A 19,887-nucleotide genomic window follows, 5' to 3' on the forward strand; every position below is an offset into this window, starting at 1 on the left:
CCAACTTTTCCATCATTTTATTGATTTCTGAGTGAAGGACTTGGCCGTTTTCACTTACATGACATACCCCTTCTCACAGTCTATACCTTACTTCCTACAGAATATTGTATCTACGACTTTAAATTCTTTTTCTTAAAGTGCCCCCCCCCTGGCGCCACCCCATCAAGTCAGCTCCATACCTGCTTCCTTCCTGAGCCAGGCCCAGGCTGAAGCATTCTCCAGCTGTCTTTCAGTTCTGCCACAATGATCCTGTGCAGTAACTTTACTATTAATCCTGTTTTTGCATACATGGAAACAGGCTCGTAAGGTTAATCGGCTTACCCGTGTTCACAGCAGACAGCTCTGGGGCTGGGATTTCATCCCAGGAGTTGGCCCCCAAGGCCCTGCCAACCGTCATGGGAAGACTCAGATCTCTTTGTGCTACTCAGGATTGCTATGTTGTTGTGACTGTCACCCCACACCCCACCCCTGGCCCACAAAGAGCCCAAACACTAGGTAGGGTCAACTTCTCCTCCGATGAACTTGGGGGGGGTCTGATTGGATCACTTTTCTGCCATTAGCAGGGATGTCCTTGTGTGCTTGGTGTTGATTGTCCTCACATGTCTGTCCTATCTGCCTCACATCCACCAATGGTCATTGTGGTGCCCATGGCTCTGTTTTCTGGCAGAGACCACGCTTGAGTGAAGAGGTGGCTGGCATGAGGTTGCTGAACACATTCAGAAGCAATGATTTTTAAGTCAAAGTGTCTACCTCTAGGTCTTGTTCTTGGCAGTGGGGTAGTGTTAGAGTAAGGGAGGACCATTTTATTATAAAATTCCCCATGGGGAGAAACATGATACAATGGGTGGGGGAAAAGAAAGAAAAACTAGCTTTCAGTCATGTTTTCATTAAGAAGGTTGGAATTGGGGTTGGGGCTGGAGAGATGGCTCAATGGCCAAGAGGGCTTTCTGCTTTTACAGAGAGACTACAGCTTGGTTCCTAAAACCCACACCAAGCGGCTCTTAACTACCTATAATGCCATCCTCAAGGATCCAATGCCCTCTTCTAGCCCCTATGTCCATAAGTACACATATGTGTACACACACACACACACACACACACAGAGAGAGAGAGAGAGAGAGAGAGAGAGAGAGAGAGAGAATGAATATTAATACCATTAGGGTCAGAATAAACAGATTCCAGAAAGTGAGAGCCGGGCCTCTGACTAAATCTACAGACACAGCCATCACACCTCCATTGGCTGGCAGTACTACCTGTTCTGAGGTGCACCTACCTCGCCACCTCTATTTCAGTCTCCTTTAGGAAGTCTAACATCAGGATCCAGCTACAGTTTTTCCTGGCTGCCCCCAGGAACCACCATCAAAGCATTTTCTACAGCAGAGACGCTAGGGGAGTGCTGGGCTGTCCCTGGGAGCAGTGTCGTGTGGAATGCAATCAATCTCAAGTGATACCTCCCAGGAACAGCCAGCCAACAGACACGAGTATGAGACAGCCCAGAACAGAGAAGACTCAGCACCCTCCCACCATGCCCTGCCCAAGACTCAGCCCCGTCAACCCAAACCCCACACAGAGAACTCCAGGCTGAAGCCTTGACTGGCATAGCCCCAGGGACTGCCAAGAGAAGCAGAATGCCAAAGTCCCCAGCCAGCATTCCACCAGCCCATTTCCAGAAACACAAGGGCAAGGACAAATCACAGAAGGGACCAAGGAAAGCTTAGGAAGAGAGCAAGGGTCCTCCCTCAGGTGGAACCATCTGGTGACCTAACAGTAGCTCGTGGTGACCCAAGGCTGGGAGACACAAATCCTTTAAACATACCTCATCGTCCGCTGTGTTCCCTCCAAAGCAAACAGCAAAGCAACTGAGTTCTGTCCAGCTCCGGCCTGCCGAAGGAGGCAGGGCTCAGAGGAAAGGAAGGTACAGGGTTCCAACTCCTGTCAAGAGAATAAACAGCTGTTTCAGGAAGAGGAGGGGTGGGGTGGGCAGACAGAGCCCTCAGCAGCAGCCACAGGCTTTGTTCCCTCAGCCCCGGGAAATGGGCTGTTTATCAGGGCTGTTGATTCAGGTCTACTGCGGCAAGACAGAATCAGGGTTCTGGGCTGGTCCTCTGACTTCCTCACCCAGAGGAAAAACTGCAGGACCAAACCAGGCCAGGAGTCACAAGAGACGAGGCCACCACCCTCCACATCACCCAGTCCCAGGGAAAACTGGGAGCCATGTGAGATGCACTCATTCTCAAGTGATACCTCCCTGGAACAGGCAGCCAGTGGAGATGCATATGATACAGCTCAGAGCAGAGGCAGGTGAGTGGACAGGCACTTTGATGGGATGCCTAAATGTGGTTCTGAGATAAGCTCTTCCGCCACAGCCTGGCTCTGGAAGCCACACAGTTGTGTGGAACACTGCACTTTAGAAAACAGTATAAATCTCTATAGAGAAGCCCTTACCATATGTACTTGGGACTGCCGCAGAAGCCCATACCTACTCCTGAGGGACAAGGCTTAACCCTGTCCACCTTTTTTTTTTTCTTCTTCTTTTTCCTTTTTTAGATAGGATCCCGAGTAGCCTATGAACTCACTGTGTAGCCAACGACAAACTAGGGTTTCTGATCTTGCCTCCCCAGCAGTTCTAGGATGATGGGTACAAGCCATATCCAGTTATGTGATGTGAGGGATGGGACTCAGGCTGTGTGCACACCAGGCCTGCACACTGTGTGCACAGAAGCACCCTGTCATCGGCTGTGCTTTTCCAAAAGCCTATTGTTCTCAGAAGCTACGCTGGCTATGGCACACAGTGGCTCAGGCAGGGAGATGGTACTCAGGGCTCCCTGTCCCATTCCCTCCCCAAGTGACTGGGACACTGCCGGGAAGTCTGGGAACCCTAGACGGCAAGGAAGGGACCAATGCCAGACAGGAAGGAGTCAAGGCCTGGCCCCAGGTCACTCAGCCTAGAATCGAGTCTCTTCCTCCTGTTCTCAGAAGGAAGTTTCACGGCTTCCTCCTCTGAGGGCAGGAGCCAGCTGACCACAGCCTTCAGGGATTGGAAGTTCTTCCTAACAGCTTGCTGAAATCCTCTCTGATGGCATCCATTCAACCCACAGGGGCACATGCCTGTGACACAGTCATTCTCTCAAGTCTATTTCCAAGTGATGAGCATCAGCTATGTCTCCCACACTGGACCCAAGACCCAATAGAAGCGGGAAGTTGCCACCAATTGCCACAATGGCATCCTTTCCGTAGCAATGAGAACCAGCAAGCTGCAGCCAGGTCACATCAACAGGAGGACCTCAGCACTGAGTACTCAGCAAAAGGAGACTGACCCAGAGGACACTCTCAAGTCAGGCATGCCATGACAGGGCCTGCCTGTCCATCATCCTAGCACTTGGGAGGAGTGGACAGGGTCCCAAGGCCAGGCCTGAGTACACAGTGAGTTTGAGGCCAACCTGGGAAGCATGCAACCTTGTCATTTTAAAGGTGGGAGAAGGGGTATCAGCTATATGCTTCAACTTAAAGTCCTACGCAAGTAAAATTAACTTACGGTGTTACAAGTGGGGACGGCAGACTCCCTAGGGGTGGTGACAAGCTCTGGTCTGGATGGTGGTTACACAGACCTGTCTGCTTGACTAGAACACACAGGCCTTTACCACGTGTATTGTTAAGGATGGAAAATTCCTGAAAGCTCCCTGTGGAAGCTTGGTTCACTCTGATGCCATCTCTCCAGCCCCCACCCCTCCCACCTCACTCTCTAGGGCCCCAGGATCATAGGTAGGCCCTGCCTCTTCCATCTCCTGAATTCCTCATTGGGACTGAACTCCTTGGGAGGGTACAGCTAAGGTTTTCCATGGGATGGAAGCCACTGGGGAAGGGACCGGCATCAGGTAGAGTTGAAAGGCGGTGCTAAATGTTTGCAGTCCTGGAGATGGAACACAGGGCTCTGTGCATGCTCCACAAACTCCTTACCAGCTGAGCCATACCAGCTCCTCATGGCGTCTCCTGCCGATCCCAACTCCCCCATACTCCAGAACACAGGAAGCAGCTTCACCCCTTTACCTCACAGAACCCTCACTTCTGCCCTCCACGTGGTCTACATAAAGGGAGATGCTCTGAGAGTCAGCGCATCCAGCTGGGATACTCCCCTGATGCATCCCAGGACTGCCCTTCCTCCCTGGGGGCCTCCAAGGGATGCTTCCTGGGTCAGCTGTTGCACTCAGTGTGGCGGGCAGGTAGGTGCAAACGGGAGAGGGGTGAGGAACGTCACTATGCCACCCTCAGGCCTTGGTCTGTCCACACTGCCCATCCGGAAGAAGTAGCAGCTGCAGCCTCGAAGTGGGGAGCCCTGGTTTTGTTCCAAGTCACTTCTGGCTGCGATTCCCACCCCACTTACCTCTGTGGGAATGTGGGGATTAAGTGTTCTTGGCAGAGAGCACTACTAACACAAAGCTTGCTAGCTGTCATTTGGTCAATCCCAAATCTGTTTGGGATGGTCACAAAAGGTAAGCTTGCCGAGCCAGGGGGCAAAGTGACTTGGGTTTCTTGTCCTGTGGGATGGGGATGATCATGTCTCAGGGTGACGGAAGGGCTGGACCAGGCTGGGTAAGAGATCTAGGGTCTGGATGCCAGTCACGGCTCTGCCACGTGAGACGTGCTATCCTGGGAGGCGTACTTGTCGCCGCTGGGCCTGCGCTGCTACATCTGTAAAATGGGAATGATAACATCTGTGTGGAAGCTGGCACCTACTGAGAGCCACACACGCAGAACATCAAGAGCTAAACGGCTTGTCCTCCTGAAGGACAAGCGGGCTTGTCCTTGAGAAGGACACAGCTTTGTCTCCAAGAGCACCATCATGATTACCGCCATGCTCAGTTCCACCAATGCTGTCACATTTGTGTGAGGAAAGGGCCTGTGTGCCAGCCTCATCAGTCTTGGAAAGAGATTTCTAGCCTGATGCTCCCACGGCTATTACAACTGGTTAGTTTTTGTCAACTTGACACAAACCAGAGTCACTCAGGAAGAAGGAACCTCAATTAACTGCCTCCACAGGCTGGAGAGATGGGTCAGCAGTTAAGAGTACAGGCTGACTGCTCTTCCAGAGGTCCTGAGTTCAATTCCCAGCAATTATATGGTAGCTCACAACCATCTCTAATGGGATCTGATGCCCTCTTCTGGCATGCAGGTGTACATGCAGATAGATTACCCATACATTAAATAAATAAATGAATAAGTAGTAAAGAAAGAAAGAGGTAAATAAATAAATAAATGAAATTGCCTCCACTCTGAAGGTCTATCGTGATTGCTGATCGACGTGGGAAGCTCCGCCCACTGTGGCCTGTCTATATAAAGAAGCTGAGCAAGCCAAGGACAGCCAGTACGCAGTACTCCTGCATGGTCTCTACTTTGGTTCCTGCCTCGGATTTCCTGCCCTGACTTCCCTTCATGCTGGACTACAAGCTGTAAGATGAAATAAACCCTTTTCTCCCCAAATTGCTCTGGCCATGACTTTTCTCCTAGCAACATTTCTAAGATGATGGTGGTGGCCTCAGGAAGCTCTGTGGTCAGGAGCGTAGGCTCCCGTGAGTCTGCGAGAGAGGACACTCAGCCCTCTCTGGGAAAATGGAATTATTACCATTTTTTCTTTTTCTTTTCTTTTTTTTTTTTTTTTTTTTTTTTTTTTTGGTTTATTTGAGACAGGGTTTCTTCTCTGTGTAGCCCTGGCTGTCCTGGAACATTTGAGCAATGATAGCACATGCCTTTAATCCCAGCATTCACAAACAGAGGCAGGCAGATCTCTGAGTTCAAGGCCAACCTAGTCTACAGAGTGAGTTCCAGAACATTCAAGACTACACAGAGAAACCCTGCCTTGAAAAGAAAAAAGTAAGCTGGGCGTGGTGGCGCATGCCTTTAATCCCAGCACTTGGGAGGCAGAGGCAGGCGAATTTCTGAGTTCGAGGCCAGCCTGGTCTACAGAGTGAGTTCCAGGACAGCCAGGGCTACACAGAGAAACCCTGTCTTGAAAAACCAAAAAAAAAAAAAAAAAAAAAAGAAAGAAAGAAAGAAAAAAGTAGGAGAAAAGCTACATTTGTTTGTTCATTTTTTTGCTTGTTATTTGGGGATACACAGCACACATGACTAAAGGACAGCCTTTGAGACTCTATTCTCTCCATCTACTGCTGAGACCCAGGCATCAAATTCTGATCATCGGGCTTAGCAGAAAGCACCTTTACCCACTGAGCCATCTCATGGGCCCCTTCCACATCTTCCCAAGCAATACATAGCCACACATCTTGCACACCGCCTGCCCGGTCCAGCTTTAGGACAGACCTTCCTCTATGGTCCAGAGTTAATCTAGTCCCCTCATGCTTTAAGTAAGGAAGAAGCCGGTCTGTTGACACTTTATAAGGTATGCACGCTGTGCTCCACAGGGAAAGGCCCCAGGCAGGTCTCCTACACCAGTTCTGTCCCAGCTCTCCCTTCCACTTCCATTCAGCAACCTCTGTGTACTACACCTGCTCAGCTCCCCGACAACCCTACCAGATGCAGAGGGTAGGCCAGCTTTTCTCTCCAAACATCTGTAATGCAGCCCTGGGGGGTCCCTGGCACCTAGAACATACAGCTAGGCTCCAGGTGAAGGTTCTGGGCTTTGGAACCAACCATTTCTCCTTCAGAGCTGGAAGACATGCTGTAGTCTAGGGCCAGAAGAGCTACTTACCAGCGACGGGAGGACATCAGTCTCTGGGCAGAGGAAAGCCATTCCACCCAGGGATCAGGAGCAGAGAACATGCTTTGGCCATGCAAGGAGAGCAGCAGGTCTCTGGTCAGAGGCACAACTGCTGAGAGTCAGACTTCTAATCTGGCCTGTGCCTGTTTCTTAGTGTCCCTTCGAGCAGATGTCAGCTTTCCCAGAGTCAATTCCTACACCTCAACCTTGCTGTCTCAGTGCCGGGCCCTTAGCTGAAAATCAGCAGGGCTTCTAGATGACCCAAGAGAAAGAAGTCCATCCATTTACCATCCCTGCTTTAAGTCTCTCATGTTTTTTATGCCGGTGGTAACTGGTCAGTCCACCCAGGCTTCCACTAACCCTCTTTCCCAAGCCCTTTGATCGAAGCCTTCAGAAATGGGGAACTCAATAGCCAGTTGTATCCCCGTTTCAACTTGGAACTGTTTGATTGTAAGATAGGTGTCTCGGAGCGAGGCCAAGCTCATCCTCACAAAATGCTTCAAAATAAAAGCCAGGTATGGTAGCACATGCCTTTCAACCCAGCACTCTGGAAACGAAGGGAGGCCAATCTCTGTGAGCTCAAGGCCACCCTGGCTCCAAACCAGCCAGGGTGACTCTCTCTTCTGTCTCTCTTCCTCCCATCCCCACCATATATATGTATGTACATACATGTTTTTAATTGTGTGCATGAGTGTCTTGTTATATGCACATGTGTGCGGTCCCCAGAATCAATGAGTGGTCAAATGTCCTGGAACTGAAGTTACAGATGGTTGTAAGCTGCCAAGAGGGTCTGGGAATCAAACACAGTTCTCTGCATGAACAGCAAGTGCTCTTAACCTCTGAGCCATCTCTCCAGAGCCAAGATCATCTCAATCATGGTCTCATTCCACCCTCACCACAGCCATTGGGCAACCTGCCTATTTCTCCAGGCAGGGAAATTGCAGCTCAGAGGTTGGGTAACATGGGCAAGGCCCCAGAGCCGGGAACTCCTCAGATCCACATGAGCACCACCCTTCCCACTGAACATCACAGCTCCTTCCACTCACACTTCAGGGGTGCCTTGAGTGCTGGATATTTTATGTCAGTTTGACACAAGCTGGAGTTATCTGGGAGGAGGGACCATCAATGGGGAAGATGTCTCTTTAAGATCCAGGTGTAGGGCATTTGCTTAGTGACTGACAGGGGAGGGCCCAGCCCACTGTGGAGTTCAAGCCCACTTGAACTGATGGTCCTGGGGGCTATAAGAAAGCAGGCTGAGCAAAGCCACAAAAGCAAGGCAGTAAGCAGCACCCCTCCATGGCCTCTGCATCGGCTTCTGCTCCAGGGCCCTGCCCTGTTGGAGTTTCTGTCCTGACTTCCCTCAGCGATGGACTATGATCTGGAAGTGGAAGCTAAATAAGCCTTTTCCTCCCCAGCTTGCATTTTGTCATGGTGTCTCATCACTGCAACACAAGCCCTGACTAAGACACTTGCCTAGGTTTGTTACTGCTGACAGATGGAACAAAATTGTCTCCCCCCAAGCGCCCCCCCCCGTGAAAATAGTTTAGTAAAGTGTGACTCAATGGTGTCATCTCCAGGTACTCTTCCAGACTGGGTCCTCTCAGGCTGTATTTTAGTTCTTGAAACAGGGCTATGTGACTCAGTCTGGCCTGGAACTTGTAATTCTCCTGCCTCAGCCTCCCAAGTGCTGGGATTACAGGTCTATACCAGCACACCTGACTGGGTCTGTTTTTAATACCCACTTTCAGATGCTAGCTGAAATCTAGAGTCCTTCCCATGGTGGCACAGAGGCCCAGTTCTTGGAGTAACATATTTGTCTTGTCTTCTACCAGAAAGCAAGGAAAGACAGCCTGTTGTCACTGATTACAACCACAGACATGAACACCCATGCTCAGCTAGCTGTCTTTTTTAAAGGGGGAAATCTATTTTTGTTTTTAAGTGTGTGTGTGTGTGTGTGTGTGTGTGTGTGTACACGCACAACAGATATCCCTGGAGGGCAGAGGTGGCCGGTTCCCATGGAGCTGGAGTTACAGGCTGTTTGTGAGTTGCCCAACGTGGGTGCTGGGAACTGACTCAGGTCCTCTGTGAGAGCAGCATGCAGTCTTAACCACTGAGCCTTCTGGCCCCTGATTTCTCCTTTGTCATCAGTCTAAGATTCCAGCACACAGAATGGTGCTGCCCAGTTGGGGTAGCTCTTCCATGTCCAGTTCAACCTTGCTGGAAGCATCCTCCTCCTAGACATAATCACAGGCATGTTTCCATGGTGATTTCAAATCCCACCAAGCTGGTAGTCACAGTTAACAATCACCAGCCAGGCAGGATGGCACACACCTATAATCTCAGCACTCGAGGGGCAACGACCAGCAGACCACCGAGTCTGAGGCCATCCTGGTCTACACGAGGAGATCTTGACTCCAAAGTGAGGGGCGCTTATACTTCCCCACCTCATTCCTCCTGCACCTCTGCTGTTCTTGCCTCTCTCTTATAACTTCTGCGACTTGCCTGATTTGATGCTTGAAAGGGGGAGACAGACAAACTGACTCAAAGTGAGTTGTGTATGGCCCAGGGGTGTTCAAATCTAAGAATTTACTAGAAGAATCCTGAGATTGTTCTGTCTTGGATTTTTTTCCCCCTCCTATTATATTTTTCTCAAACTCTTATAATGAATTGACTCAAGCATAAAAATGCTTTCAGGAATTCATATCTAATAGAAGATGTTTTAGCAGAAAGTTTAAAAATAATACCCTCACAAACAAACAGCAAGCAAACAAACAAAATAACTCATATTCAGGCCACTGGGGAATGGTTTTTTCTGTCTGTCCTGGAAATGAGACAGCTCTTGTTCACGTACTGGAACATTTCTTGCCCTGTGATCCTGGACATTCACTCCCTGAGCCTGTTTACTAACCTATAAAGCAAGGGTAATAGAATGCCCTGAAACACTTAATTGCCTTGCATAAGTGAGGTCTTGGAGCCCAAGCACCGCAGGAGGAGGGCGGATGGAGTAGACTGAGGGATTCTTTAGCCAGGCTCTGTGGCTCAAATCTATAATCACAGCAGTTTTTAAAAGGTGATTTCGTGAGTCTAGGAATTTAAGTCAACCTGAGCAACGCAGCAAGATCCCATAACCGATTTTTTAAAAGTCATTTAGTCTTTGAATTACCGAGAAGATCAACAAATCCATCTGTAAAGTTCATGGAACCCAAAAGGTACTTAGAAAACAGCAGCTTGTGTTACTGTCCCTTGTGCCTAAGGAACAAACTGTTCGTACCTCCCCATCGGCCAGAAGTGGAGCCTACATCTACAGGAGAGCCTCCGGTGTTGACTGAACGACCTCAGGCAAGTCTAAAGACTTGGTTTCTCCTGCTTGCCTGCAAAGTCACTCTCTCAGACACTGGAAAGAGATGGTACCCATGAAGTGCTGGCAGAGGTCCCTTTAACAAGTTCCCGATAAACAACAGTTTCTCCATTCACATTGATGATTATTCCAGAACTCTCCCTCACAGACCTGCACATTTTTCTCTGTGTGTCTCCAGGGTCCATCATGTACCCGTGGCCTGAAAACAGCGAGCCCGGCCTTGGCATGGACTGAGCAATTCCCAGAACACTTCTGAATCACCTTCCCTACCAAGCCTTGACCACAGCCTTGGATGGAGGCAAGGCCATGGCTCCCACAGCAGGAAACCCCAAGGACTCTGGTGGCTGTCCCAAATGACTTGGTGGGAATGCATGCTGGGTTCAGGCAAAGCCAGGAGCTCTTTCTTACCTCCTCATATCCCAGAAGAAGTCTGCAAACAGAAGCAGCAAAGTGGCTCAGTGAATTAGGGCACCTATTACCATGCCACACCTGGTAACCTGAGTTTAATTCCCAGGACCTACATGGTGGAAGGAGAAGCCAATTCCCACAGCATTCCCCTCAACTACACACACACACACACACACACACACATTCACACATACACACATACATGCACATGCATGCACACACACACACATTCACACATATGTACACACATACATACAAACACATGTGCATACACACAAACACACACACCCATGCCTCACATAAATATATTTAATCTGGAAGAAGGCTAGTGGGAGAGATCAGTGGCAGAACACTTGTCTAGCAAATGATAATTTTCTAAAAATAAATCTGAAAGCCACTGGTGCAAACCAGAGGAGGCTAAGTGTTGGTCTGTTTACTCGTCTGTCAGGTAAACAATCACTTTGTACCAGGATCAACACCTGGCAAGTGCCAGGCTCGACAGTGACACAGCACATGGGTCCCAAGGATCTCTGTGTTCAATGGGAAACACAGGCCCTGAAGTGAACCATCGCCCTGCTGAGGGGAGTGTCCATCCAGAGGCTCCCACACCAGTACCTCGCTCACCTGTTCACTTTGAGCTCCATGGATTTCAAGAGGATTTTGAGGCTACCTTGAAGGCCTGTGCTCTGCATTCCTTCCCTCTCAAGCGATGCCCCCAATCTTCCGAGCTACCCCATTTTACAGGTGTGTAAACTGAGGTGTGGAGGAAGGGAGGGCAGCACGCATGCAGTACAACTTGGCATGAGGTAAAGATGCTGCCATCCAAACTGCCCCATGAGACAAACTAGAAAACCACAGAGAACAAGGAAGGGGCTGGGGACTGGCTTCCTAAACACGCTCAACTGTGTCTGGAAACACTCCAGAAATGGCCACATAGCTAGCTCTGCTTCCCCCGAGCCCCGTCCTGGGCTCTCTAGTGAAAGCACAGGCCACTGCAAAAGTGAGCTTCACTCTCAGTGACATGTGGACAAGGGAGGTGAGGCACTGCCCTGTGAGAACCCGAAAGAGGCACTCCATTACCAACCACCGCATGGCTGGGGCTACGGAATCATCTAGAAGCCCAGCTCTGTCTCCTTGCTTCTGCCTTCCCCACACGTCCCTCAAGGGACCGAAGCCTCTTAGTGGGTACCACTGGCCCCTTCATGGTCACCTCTCCTACCCGAAGCTTCAGGCCTCTGTTCCACCAGAAGCGTCAGCAGACAGCCCTTGAATACCTTCTCTTCTCTGCGGAGAAGCAATGTTGGGGTTTTCTTCTCTGGTTGAGGTTCCCCAGCCTCTGAGCAAAAAGGCTGCTCTATATGGGGGACCCGACAGAGTCTTCAGCTTTCTGCACTGCTGTCAGGCACAAAACGGAACACCCAACCTTGGAGAGTTTTCAGTGCTGTTTGACTAGTTATCTCCAGCTCTCTGCCTTCTGGCCCGCTGGAGTTGGTTGGGTAAGGCTGTGTGGCTAATCTAATCAATAAGACGGGAGCGGGCTCAAGCACTTAACTGCTCACACAGACCTTCCAGGGCTCGCCTTCTTTGTGTCACGGAGCAGATTCGAGAAGGCAATTGTACTCACCAGCCCCCAACTGACCCAGGATGACTTGATGATTTAACCTGCTGACTGAGGGAAGGATGGGGCCCCTAAGACCCCCGTGGAGCACCCTCTATTAGCCCCATCGTACAGAGAGGGGAACAAGTTCAAAGCACGCTTGTGTCCATCAGGGTCAAAGCCGGAACCAACTGGGCCTGGTCAGCACGGAGAACTTCCCTCTCCGAATTCCCCTGGCCTTTGGCTAAGCTTCAATTTAGCATCCCTTATCTCTTCTGTCAGCAACCGCCACACCTGTCTCCTCCCCCATTTTAGGTTGCGAACGGCTGAAGACTAAGGATCTGTGGCTCACAGGGTCACATTAATTTGGAATGGTTATAGTAAAAGCAGCCATTGCAGATCCCCTTCCCTGACGACTCAGGTTTCGCCCGGTGGGCTCCTGAACACTCAAGCATTGGCTCTTTCATCTGCCGTCCAGTGTGCCTCAGCTCGTCTCTGCCTGCTTACTTGATATTTATTTAAAAAAAAAAAAAAACTCAAAGAGACCTGACAGCTTTCTCAGCTCCCTCCCCAAAGGAGGCCAAGGCACACAGAAGAAGGTCCTCCTCCAACCCTGAGAATCCAGAGTCCCTAGCTGCTCCAGGGTAAACGGTCCATCTCCACACAAGACAGCTTGGTGGGTAAAGGTACTTGCAGCCAAGCCTGACGACCTGAGTTCTGTACCTGGACTCCTGCAAGTTATCCTTTGACCTCCACCGGCACACATACCATGGTGCCTGCATTTGTGTACACACACACACACAAATACACACAGAGAGAGAATAAAAAAATAAATAAATGTTTTCCCCACCTTTGGGTCATCGAACAATGAGAAGTAGATTTTACAAGTAAAAAGACCGATATACATACAAGTAAATGTAGCCCTGGCTAGCCTAGAACCCACTAATAGACTAGGCAGACCTCAAACTCACAGTCTACCTCTGCCTCCTGAGTGCTGCGATCGGAGGCATGTGCTGCCCTGCTGGGCTTAAAAGCAGTTTATAAAAAGCAGGGACTCCTACTATAGCTCTTCCTCAGTTAGGTTGACCTTGAACTTGAGCGGTTCCGTTCCATTTGTAACACTAATCACAATTGCCACGTTTACTGCTTCCTCAATAAAAAACTCAACTCTCAACATCCAGTAAGCTCACTGGGACCTACCAGTTGCTGATTCAAAGATGCGGTAGGGATGGCTTATAGCAGTCACCTCTACACAACACTGGCAGAACCCACCTCAGCGTAGGCATCCCTGCAGACACTTTTAGCATCCGTGTGCTGGCACTCACATGCTAACTGTCCCCTGCACTTTAGACTGAACTTACTGTATAAACTGCAGGTACCCAGAAGAGTCTCAGGCAGCAGCAGTCTATAAATATTGGGAAACCCCTGGCTGCAACCAGACACTATGATATAATCTCAGAATAGTGTCTCCCCAATCTCCCCAGACTGCTGAACTTGTCAGGAAAAACATCAGTGCTGAGTCCTGAGACCCTCCAGTACCTGAGGGACCATGTGACCTCCCACACCTGCCCACCTGGGTTTTTCTATTCTCTAAATACTGGAAATGCGCCAGATCCTGTTCCAAGCAATAAATAATTATGAAGTATCTACTGTGTGCCAAGCCCTGCGGAAGATGCAGAGACTGGACAACTCCCTCGTGCTAGCCCCTAAAATGCTAACACTAACGAGAAGGCGAGGCCTGGAAGCAAAAGAAACTGACCAGCTGAAGAAGGTGTGGACAGAAGAAATGGGGCCACAGAGGGGGGAGGGGAGTCTCTCTCTGCCATGGAAGGATGGCCAGGGCTTCCGTTCTGCTCGATGCATTGGCACAGTCTGTGATGAGAATATACGACTTTTGTAACTAGACAAAAACGTATTTAAATAAGTTAGATGGTTTCCCCAACACTCAAAAGATTAAAATAGAAATAAATAAAAAGCCACAGAGCAAGCAGCGTTGACGTCGCATAAACGTGAGCCATATTTTCTGTCATTCCCTTTGCAAAAGGAGCCAAGTTCACCCACCGCCAAGGGCAGCGCAGTCTGAGCTGCTGCACCAATAGAAATGAGCGGCAAGCAACATGGTCTTCCTGTCTAAGCACTCCAGTTCTCGGCTGTTTTTAAGTAAATTTCAAATAAAAATGGAACCAAAATAAACCTTCTAATGAGCCCTCCCCCGAAGCTGTCTGGTTTGGAAAGTTTAACCACAAACGCAGGAGGAAAAGGGGAAGTACGGAGACAGGGTGCCAACAGGGATTGTTTTCTCCCCTGTCCCTGCAGGGCATAACTCACTGTGGCTCGGAAAGCCACTTTGTCGGTCACTTTCTGCCCCTTCTGCGTCTGCACAGGTCCTGTATGGGATGGAACCCAGATGAAGAGCAGGCCTCCACCCCTCCAGCCTGCTCCAGGCCACGTAAACTGAACAAACGTTTAAAAGAAGACGACACTGAAGGCGGCCGGATTGTCTGTTTGCCAGGAAGAGTCTGGGGTGCTGCACATGGGTCCCCCGATGTGCAGCAGTGTCCTCGAGAGCTCCAATGGGAAGAAGGGTGCCATGCTGCCAGGTTGATGTGGGGGGTAGGCCCCAGAATATTCCTTTAAAACATAGTCTTCATGGGTGACCAGGGGGAGGGAAAGCTGCCAAAATACAGTCAGCGACCCCACTGGTGTCAGGTTAGAGAGATACAGAAGGTAAAACAAAGGGCTGGAGAGGAGAGCGCAAGGAGAGCGGCCTACAGTCTCTTCCCCGATCCCGCTCCTGTGTCACTCCTCAGCAGCCTCCATGGAGCCAGTACACGGAGGCTCCGGGCCATTAACACCCTGCTCAAGGTCAGCTAAGAGACAGCTAGCCTTAGCGATTTCCGCTGTGTTTGTGCATGCATGTGTTTTGATCTTGGTGTTTCTGTGTGTGTGCATGCATTCATGTGTGTGTGTGTGTGTGTGCATGTATCTGTGTGCATGTGTGTGTACATGCGTGTGCATGTATGTGTGTGTGTGTGTGTGTGCATGTATGTGGCCTTGCATGTGCTCTACATCTGATCTACCTCTCTCACCTTGATTTAAGGTTTTCTAACCCTACTGTGGCACTGGGGAGGAACAGCACGTTTTCGTACTCTAAACCTTAAGCAGTACTCTGCTCTCTTCAGTTAGGAGACTACGCCCTGCCTCCTCCCTTAAATCAGAGTGCAGAGTAGCAGGCCAGCACCAAAGCTGCCTAAAAGGCAGTAGATACTAAGTCAGCCTTCCCCTCTTACCCAGTCACCGCCTCCTTACCTCCCAGGTTTCTGCCACTCACTGCCAGGAAGTTACTCTGTCTCGTGCTCAGGCCACTGTCTGGACACGTGCAACTTGCTGCCTGATGTCCACCCCACACACACTCCCCTGGTAGATATAAACTGCCAGGAGAGGCAGCTTCGAGTGTGCTTGCTGGTGTTGACTTGCAAATAATTTGTTCACAGAGCTCATTGCACGAAAAGTCTCCTCCCAGCCCAGACAGACACCTGTGCCAGCCCCAACCCCTCAGCTGTGGAATGTGGAAACGTGGACTCATCCGAGGGTTTCATAATCTCACATCAGGACTTTTGGCAAACTATGGGGGCCAGGACAGGTTCTCACAGGCTTTAAACTTCTGCTCACCTCAGTTTCCCTAGCTTCAAAAGGAAAGTTTAGCCTGTTTTGGTATCTTTCCACCTCCGACTGGTACAATTTTGGTTAGGAGGCTCTATCCACCCTCTCATCTTTCGCTCAAAGTTCCACTTGGGTCCCAGTGGCAAACAGGAAGTGTGACCTGCACAGTGGGCAAGCAGTGTGTAGCTGGCTCTGTGGCATAAGCTGCCTAAAAGGGACCAAAGAGCGTCTGCCGTCTTTGCTAAAGCCCCAGCTCTGGGCCCCAGGCCACCACCCTCCTCTTTAGGTTTTCCTGGCCACCGCACTTCACCCATTCATAAGAGGCTAACAGCACAGAACGAACAATTTGGGGCCAGTGTTTTAACGACCAAAGGAGACTAGGTGGATGGGTTCAGGATGAAGGAGCTCTGCCTGGCCCTGTGACCTCAGAGGCCCCGCCCCTTTGTAGGCTGGACTTCCTTTCTCCCTGCTGGCTTGGGGGTCTTCTTTCTGCAGTATGTGCAACATTCTCATTGCCTTGTCTTAGCCCCAACCCCCTCTCTTCCCACGTGGTTCTAGAGCATTCTTTAATCTATGTATCTCATGTTCCCCCTTTGTAAAACCAGAGCACTGTCCATCCATCCCTGTCACCTAGCTGCCAGGATGAGGAGCAGGCAAAGATTTCAGATGTGGCCCCAGCACGGTAACTCCCATGAAGAACGAGTAAAGCCTGAGCTAGAGAGAGAGTACTCTGGTTCCTGGACCACCTCCTTCTCCCGAAGCTTGCCCATCTGCAAACGCAGTGAGCAGAACTCGGGCAGTGAAGAGCGTGTCCCCGTGGCATCCCTCTGGGAAAGCAAATCTGAGCATCAAGTTAAGCCCAGCAGAGCAGGAAAAAGGAAACTGCATGGGAGGAGTGGCAGGAAATCCTAGACACGGCCCTAGAGCACCAGGATGAGGGGGCTGGCTGCTGGGTATGGAGAGGGCTGCGGCGGGACTTTCTAGACTCCTGCTCGGGAAGGCAGAGTGACTTCAGGCTGCCAAAGGCACTGCTTCCGAGTTTGTTTCCGTTCCAAACCTCTCTGCCCCAAACCTTACAAGGCCCAAGAGTACCATCAGAGTGAACTCCAGTCTCTGTCTGGAGGGAGCCGTGTTTCACCTCTGGGGCATGGAAAGAGAAGGGGACAGTAGTGCTCTTTTTCTGCTTTTCAAAAGGACTGTCTGCATTTGTACCGACCCCTGCTTCTCACCGGCAGACGGCAGAGCCTCCATTCCAGAGGCTTCCAGATGTATGATGGATGACTTAAAACTTTCAACTTTCTGATGGCAGAGATGCCATCCTGTGCTGTTGAAACCACACTTTGCATTTCAGATTTGGATCACTTCTAGGTGACTAGGTATGCAGTAAGATATCCTCTTGTGACACTGGGCAGTGGCCAGTCCCCAATCCTGAATCAAAAAAACTGAGACCCTACACACACTCCCCATAGGGCCCTGAGCCCAGCGTTCCTCTAGCTAGCTGCACTCAACAAATTTTCGATTTATATTTATTTTCCAGTCACTATGGATTTGCCCCAGAGCAGCCCCCATCATGAGTCAGCCATAGCTCTATCTGAGGCAAGGGTAGAAGAGAAAATGAAAGCAAGCGAGGAGGTTGAGTGTCTCCCGGGGCAGCTGCCCTCGCCATGTGGTCCACAGAACTCTGAAATTTGAGTCATTTTACTGTAACAACTAAAACACCAGTTCCCTGAGTGCTAAGAAAAAAAGCAGTATGCAAATGAGCAGGGCTGTGTTCTGACTCTTGGGTCCCAGGGGGTTGTGGGTTCAAATCAGAGCCGCTCCTGTCAAGCCAGGCACCCAGGTTGATCACCTGTCCCCTGACCCTAGCACATCTTACCTAGCAACAAAGGAAACAGCCTTGCACGTATTTTCAGCTGGCTTCAAGAAAGGCAGTCCCAGCACTGTTGAGAAGGTCGGCTCCCTCTGACCACAGCTCAGAAGGTTAGGCCGGGATTAACCACGGGCACCAGAGGGAAGCCATTTTGAATTCAGTATACAATAGCCGCTGGTCAAGGAGGAGGAAAATGACCAGTCCCGAGAATCAGTACCTCCCTGTTCCTTGAGGTGTCACTCAGTTGTGGGTCTCTGCCATGTTGTTTGGAAGCAGTGCAAGGGGACCCAATCCTCTCTGGGATGCTGAGCAAATATTAAACACTGTTCAAAGAATCCATCAAAAGTCACAGTGCTACTGAATGCTTTCTGCTATACTGAAGGCATTTCCTCTGATGCTTCTGCTCCTAAAAGAAGGCCTTGAGGGGGCTGGTGAGATGGCTCAGCAGGTAAGAGCACTGACTGCTCTTCCAAAGGTCTTGAGTTCAAATCCCAGCANCCACATGGTGGCTCACAACCACCCGTAATGAGATCTGACACCCTCTTCTGGTGTGTCTGAAGACAGCTACAGTATACTTATTTATAATGATAAATAAATCCTTGGGCCAGAGCAAGCGGGGCCGACCAGATCAAGCAGGGTCTACTGGAGGGAGCAGAGGTCCTAAGTTCAATTTCCAACAACCAGAGGAAGGCTCACAACTATCTGAACAGCTACAGTGTATACTCATATACATAAAATAAATAAATAAATCTTTAAAAAAATAAAAGAGATGGGAACAGGAAGAAGAAGAAGAAGAAGAAGAAGAAGAAGAAGAAGAAGAAGAAGAAGAAGAAGAAGAAGAAGGCCTTGATTCCCTAATTAACAGCCTTCAGACTCTTGCCGCCCCAGCTGCTGTGAGCAAAGTGACTGTCATCCTATTAACCAGCCTACCCGAATGCTGCCTTGAGCACTCAATGGAATCCTTGGGACAATTCCACAGCAACGACTGCAGTCGACGATGGTCCGGCTCCTGGAAGTACAGCGTCTGCCACGGCTGTCTGAAGCAGCCCGGACCTGACCTTTTGCAAGCACAAGCCTTGATTCACTCGAGATAACACTGTAACCATTTCCTGGTAAGCCAGATGTGGAGCACGTCCCATGGTGGTCCAGCACACGGCTTCGCACACACGGCGGTTTGTGGCCCCACGCAGCGGTGCCTTACCAAATGAATGGGCCATAAATTATGTGCAGCAATGAAACACTCTGAACACACAATGAGCTAAACTCAACTTAAAATCAGACATGCTGGCCCAAGCTGCATCTCAGGACTCCTGCCACTCTGGCCTGTTCTGAACACACCACATGCCACCGTGCGACTTAACCCTCCTACCCCTGATGGCTGTGGCTGCTCAGCCGGCACACCCTGAGGTGAAAAAGAAAAAAAAAGGCCTGAAAGCCCCACCAGCATAGAGTTGCTCCTGTAGGCTCAGCCTGGCCATAATCAGACATAGAGACATTTCACAGCTGAAGGAAATGCTAAGCGTCCATCCTCAAACCCTTCTCCTTTACGGATAAACCGAGCCTCGAGGAAAGATGCAGCTCAGAGCCAAGGTGGGAGGGTGGGTCTTTGGAGATTATTAAATCAAGCAGGGTCTTTGGTGACTATTAAATCTCTACCACGATGGCACCACTGATGTCCTATGTCTAAAGTCTGCAACATTTCACACTGGGGACACTGAAGTTCTGAGGTCCATTATAGCCCCTCCCTCCCAGCACTCCCCCAGGGCCCTCCCTGGCCGCAGAAATCTGTAGCTCCGTGAAGCCCTCGCCTCTAGTGCCTTTGATAGACATGGCTGCTGCCTAGCTGGTGTCAAGAACAAAACAGATAAATGTCCCCTTCTGCATCTCAGGTCCTTCTGCACATGGAATGTAAAGGGACACAGCCCAGGTCAGTCAGAGTGGCCTTGAACTCTAAGGAAGCAGCAGCCTGAGGGCAGTGACCCATCACACTGAGCAAGTCACCATGTCCTGGGCAGACTACACTCATTCCTTCCCTGCCCTGGTGCTGGAGTCTCCCTCTGCTATCTATGCCACCGTCTCTGATTGACGCACCTTCTAGGGGTGCTTGGTGTTTGGACTCAGTCACTGAGCACCTCTGTGGTGAGTTTTGAAAATTCAGGACATACTAAAGATGGCGTCCCAAGCACTCAGTCCAGTTTGCATTTAGAAATATTATTCGCCGGGTGGTGGTGGCGCACGCCTTTAATCCCAGCACTTGGGAGGCAGAGGCAGGTGGATTT

The 19,887-nt window shown here is 50.2% G+C and overlaps 1 protein-coding gene across 7 annotated transcripts in view; it reads right to left on the reverse strand.

Moving 5' to 3' along the window:
• The window catches only part of LOC110318488 (N-acetyllactosaminide alpha-1,3-galactosyltransferase), a 70,923-nt gene that overhangs the window by 31,612 nt on the left and 19,424 nt on the right, over nucleotides 1-19,887 (reverse strand). For 6 of the 7 annotated variants that reach the window (XM_021193574.1, XM_021193572.1, XM_021193573.1 and 3 more), the window contains exon 2: nucleotides 1,817-1,932. The gene's annotated coding sequence lies outside the window, so the exon portion shown is untranslated. Of the gene's footprint in view, nucleotides 1-1,816; nucleotides 1,933-4,381; nucleotides 4,438-19,887 lie in introns of those variants that run through there. The other variant, XM_029536965.1, reaches the window with a different exon arrangement.

This window comes from Mus pahari, chromosome 3 (assembly GCF_900095145.1).
Source record: "Mus pahari chromosome 3, PAHARI_EIJ_v1.1, whole genome shotgun sequence".
NCBI lineage: Eukaryota > Metazoa > Chordata > Mammalia > Rodentia > Muridae > Mus > Mus pahari.